A 6,000-nucleotide genomic window follows, 5' to 3' on the forward strand; every position below is an offset into this window, starting at 1 on the left:
ATCACATTTCTGAGTGCATTAATGGGAACTGCTGCATAGAAGAGAGAGAACAATCTTGGATTTTTATGTAACTTAACTTCTCTCAAAAATGAGAAAATTTCAGGCAGGATGACATTTCAGTCTGACCCTGCTTCTCACTGTAGAACAATCTGATGACACAAACAGACTTCTTTCGACAAGCAAATAAGCATACTAGTTGTATTCCTAAGTGTTCTTACCAAATCTACAAAAAATATTGTAGACTTCAGTGTGGTTCTTTCATGAATGATGAGCTACAAACAACATGTCAGAATGTCTTGGATCAGGTGAGAAGCTACTGTGATTTAAGAAATACCAGGCAATGGTTATATAGCAAATGAACTGTTGAGATATGCCATGGTAGGTGCTCCTACATGTTGCAGTAATGATGGAGTGCTCAAAGTCTGGCTATACTTCTTCAGTTTTTTACATCTTCATCTCTAAATATTTTCTAAAATATTAACAGATAGAAGAGATTTGCTACTTTTTTCTAACTTTATCAAAGGACATGTCTGTTTCCATGTCATCAAAAATGTGGATTGTCTGTTACTCTGCGTATAACTTCATTGCAATATTTAAGAGCCTGTTGAAAAGATGACTGAAACATTTTCACAATTGCACACAGTAATTACTAACAACTAGGTGACATAAGATGAAAAACCAGTTGAAAAATCCTCTGAGTATTCCAGTGGCACGTTTAACCATAGTGGCAGGTCATGGGGGTATCTAGGATTAGCTACTAAACTCATATTACTTTCACTGGTTTTGGATGGAAGGTACATGAAGTGCATAGGATTTCTGTACTCTATAAGGGCACTGCAGGATGAAGTGGTCGTAGCAGTTGTCTGCTGCTTAGAATTACAGTATGTTAATAATCTCTCGGCCATGGTCTTGTGTAGCCTTGCCACATGACTATGAACAAGCAAGACAGTGGCTGATGTGATTCCTGACATCATTGCTGTGTGTATCATGCTGAGAGAGGAACTAGAAGTTAAATTGTCCTTTCAGGCATTGTCTCTTAAATATATATATTTAGGTAACTCTGGCAGCTCATTTAGGAAGTTGCAACATACCTCATTCTAGTAGGGAATAACATGAGAAACAAAGACCTGGAAGTTGTGAGCTATTGTAGAACTCTGACCAGAATAAATGTGGCCTTCTATCACCTATTGAAGAAAAAAACTATCATAGATACTTCCAAATGTGAAACAATGGCATTGTATTGAGTGCTAAAACAGAACATTGGAAGGGTATGCAAATCACAAATGCTCAGAGCACCACATTACAGGTAAAACATACATTAAGTTAGCATCCAAACCAAGCAGAAGACTCATGTTTGGCTTCAGCAATCAAGGACAACAAGAAAAGTTTCTATAAGTATGTCAGCAGCAAAAGAAAGACCAGAGAGAGCCTCCATCCCCTGCTAGACGCAGGAGGAAACATGGTAACAAGTGATGAGGAAAAGGCCAAGGTGCTTATGCCTTCTTTGCCTCAGTCTTTAATAACAAGACTAGTTGTACTGAGGGAATCCAGCCTCCTCAGCCAGAAGACAGAGACTGGGAGAATGACCCCTCCACATTCCAGGAGGAGATAGTCAGTGACCTAAGATAAGAGATAATGGCCTCAAGTTACGCCAGGAAAGGTTTAGACTAGATATTAGAAAGTATTTCTTTACAGAACGGGTTGTTAGGCGTTGGAATGGGCTGCCCAGGGAGGTGGTGGAGTCCCCATCCCTGGAGGTGTTTAAGAGTAGGGTCGACATAGCTCTTAGGGATATGGTGTACTTGGAAACTGTCAGTGCTAGGTTAACAGTTGGACTAGATGATCTTCAAGGTCCTTTCCAACCTAGATGATTCTGTGACATACACAAGTCTATGGGACCGGATGGGATACACCTGAGGGTGCTGAAGGAGCTGGCTGGGGTGCTCGCCAAACCACTTTCCATCATTTATCAGCAGTCCTGGCTGACCGGGGAGGTCCCGACAGATTGGAAATTGGCCAATGTGATGCCCATATATGAGAAGGGTCGGAAGGATGATCCGGGAAATTACAGACCTGTCAGCTTGACTTCGGTGCCCGGGAAGCTGATGGAGCAGCTCATCCTGAGTACCATCATACAACACATGCGGGACAAACAGATGATCAGTCCCAGTCAGCATGGGTTTATGAAAGGCAGGTCCTGCTTGACAAACCTGATCTCCCTCTACGACAGGGCGACCTGCTTATTGAATGAAGGAAAGGCTGTGATGTTGTCTACCTTGACTTTAGTAAGGCCTTTGACACCGTTTCCCACAGCATTCTCCTGGCAAAACTCTCAGCTCGTGGCTTGGATGGGCACACGCTTTGCTGGGTAAAAAACTGGCTGGATGGCCGGGCCCAAAGAGTTGTGGTGAACAGAGTTAAATCTGATTGGTGGCCGGTTATGAGTGGTGTCCCTCAGGGCTCGCTTTTGGGGCCACTCCTGTTTAACATCTTTATTGATGATCTAGACGAGGGGATCGAGTGCACCCTCAGTAAGTTTGCAGATGACACCAAGTTGGGTGGGAGTGTTGATCTGCTCGAGGGTAGGGAGGCTCTGCAGAGAGATCTGGACAGGCTGGAGCAATGGGCTCAGGCCAACTGTATGAGTTTCAATGAGGCCAAATGCCGGGTGCTGCACTTTGGCCACAACAACCCCCAGCAGCGCTACAGGCTTGGGGAGGAGTGGCTGGAGAGCTGCCAGTCAGAGAGGGACCTGGGCGTGTTGACTGACAGCCGGCTGAACATGAGCCAGCAGTGTGCCCAGGTGGCCAAGAAGGCCAATGGCATCCTGGCTTGCATCAGAAATAGCGTGGCCAGCAGGGACAGGGAAGTGATCTTACTGGTGAGGCCACACCTCAATGACTGTGTTCAGTTTTGGGCCCCTCACTACAAAAAGGACATTGAATTACTCGAGCATGTCCAAAGAAGGGCAATGAAGCTGGTGAAGGGTCTGGAGCACATGTCGTACGAGGAGCGACTGAGGGAACTGGGATTGTTTAGTCTGGAGAAGAGGAGGCTGAGGGGAGACCTCATCGCCCTCTACAACTACCTGAAAGGAGGTTGCAGAGAGCTGGGGATGAGTCTCTTTATCCAAGTAACAAGCGATAGGACAAGAGGGAATGGCCTCAAGTTGTGCCAGGGAAGGTTTAGACTAGAAATGAGGAAGCATTTCTTTACAAAATGGGTTGTTAGGCGTTGGAATGGGCTGTCCAGGGAGGTGGTGGAATCCCCATCCCTGGAGGTGTTTAAGAGTCGGGTCGACACAGTGCTTAGGGCTATGGTGTAGTTGGGAACTGTCAATGTTAGGTTAATGGTTGGACTAGATGATCGTCAATGTCTTTTCCAACCTATATGATTCTGTCATTCTATGATTCTGTATAATGTCATATTTTAGCAGTTAATATCTAACACAGATGACTGTGCTACTTGTGTAAATGTGGAAAATGAAGATGTATTTCTGATAATGGAGCCATTCTCTGTATCTTTGACAACTTAGAAATCATGAAAATTAGGTTGATGACAGCAATGTAGAAAGCTAGCAGCCATCTAGCTAAATCTTTTCTTGAATATAAAACAACAGATATAATAACTACAAGAATTTATGTCTATACAAATCAAATTTCAAGACACCAAACTTTTAAAAATAATATGTTTGAGTGGGTTGAGAAAGAGGCTAAGGCTAAGGAGCTAAGAAATCCCCCAGCAAATGCACAGCAGCTAGAAAAATAAAATTAACTGTGCAAACATAACTGCAAAACACTGAAGGAGATCCTGGACAAAGCTAAAATGTGAACTCTTTAACATATTATACATTGGACTCTTAACTACAGTTTTCAAGAAGCTATCATTCCTATTTTTTCCATATTTTTCAAAAAGCCTCATGATCCAGTAATTCTAAATTACTTATGACCATTTTCAACTTAAAATTCTTATTTTAAATGTAGCCTGCTTGGTTAACAACTTTAGTGATACTTAACAATTAATGATGATTGTTAACATGGAATTAGATATACATTTTGTGTCCAACAGTAGCAGAAGGGTTAAAAAAAAAGAGTAAAAATGTTTTATGTAAGTTGTCTATTTTCACTGATTTTGTGATAATGAACATGTTGAGGAACTTGAATGGCACAGAACCACTGCCAAGTCACCACGACTTCTTATTGCAGCATCGTGACAGCTGCTCTTAGTTCTCTAGGAGATGGCATCTGGTCAGGATTCTGAAGGAGATTTTTCCTTATCCCTTGGGACATGAATTATCCCTTGGGAAATAGTGACATGGATTTGCTGACTGCACACCTGGTTTTGTGTTCCAGAGACATTTAGGAAGGCGCCTTATTATCCCCAGTCTGGGGCAAATCAAAGTGCATTTCAAGACTTGGGCATGTATAGAGATTAAAATATTCAGTTCCAGGAACACTGTTAGTTGAGGGTTTGGCTAGTTAGGTTTTGAAATGTGTATTTAAAATGTAATTTTCACTAAATTGATGGTTTAGGTATAATTAATGGGGCAGTACATTGGCCATCATTTCTTCAGCAGAATAAATTAATTAAATACCTTATTTTATTCAGATAAGGAGGAAATAGCATTGAAAATATTGTTCAGATAGATACAAAGTATCATGTACAGTGTAAATGTAGCTATAAACATATAAATTTTGGTTTTGAAAATAATACAGAACATGCTGGTTACTAAGGAATGATTCCAGCTATTATGTTCATCTATATAGGACATTATGAGAATCTCAGAAGTGATATTCTCCATTTAAATCCAGAATAGCGATATGCTTACCATGAAATCATACTAATAAAATCATACCCAGGGTAACTACTTTCTAATTCCCAAAACTCACTGAGACTAGAAGGAAAAGGATTGTAATAGCTCAAAACTGTGCATGAGTTAAAAACAGTTTCCTCTCATGGTGTGTCGTATCTGAGATGACACATTTTCCAGAAAATTATTGGGGATGTATTTTTTAAATAAATTAATACTTTTGTGATAGAATGCAACAGGTAGGGACTATTATTTTAATTACTGCAATTCAGAACACCATGTAAATAACTGAATGTAATATTCACACAAAAGAAGAGGATTTATTTCCAGAAATCCCCAAAAGACTCTTTTACAGATTGAATCAATGATAAATTAATTTTTGTGACAGCAAGAAATAAATAGCATAGGCTGTTCAATTGCAAGTCATCCATGAGAGATTTTTAAATGCATTTAGGCAAGTAAATGCACATTTGTACAGAGTGTTCTGCATGGCCATCCAGGACATACGGAAAAGAACAAATTCTCTGCTCCAGAAAACAGAAGATGTCACAGTCATGGGTGTCACTGCTAGGCATGGGCTAAGACATTAATTACTTTGAAAATGAAGAGGCCAGCAGTTTATTGAGTTGTTTTCTTTACCCAGAAGTCTGTGTAGATTTGTGTTGCAACACAGCATTCAAAAATTAAATGTTTAAATAAAAGCCTGATGCTTTCACCTTGGCATATACTCAGTTTTAGCACATAAAATTAATATAAACTGTGATTATTACCTTTTAGACCACACACACATAAGCATCACATAATAGTTCAGTATCAGCTGAGCATAGCGATCTGTTCATGGATGTACTATAAGTCTTGAATGAAGTGATAAAATGACAGGAAGTGTGTTAATTTTTTTTAAAGCTTGTAGAAAAGCCCTCTAATGAAAATTATTGTTGCTTGTAGAACCACACTATATACCACATTTTGAGTACTATCCTGAGGACTCAGTTCTGAATGATATTTTTGTTCAATTCTTGCCTGAAACTGCACATGATACTCGGAATTGTTCCTTGCATTTGAGCTATGTAAACTATTTTAAATATATACTTTCATTATGTTTTGGTGTTTTTTATCATCTCATAATGAAATGAGCCAGAACAAAATCCTAGCTTCACCAAAATGTATTCTAAAATTTATGGATCTAGGAG

This window comes from Strix uralensis, chromosome 5 (genome assembly GCF_047716275.1).
Source record: "Strix uralensis isolate ZFMK-TIS-50842 chromosome 5, bStrUra1, whole genome shotgun sequence".
Classification (NCBI taxonomy): domain Eukaryota; kingdom Metazoa; phylum Chordata; class Aves; order Strigiformes; family Strigidae; genus Strix; species Strix uralensis.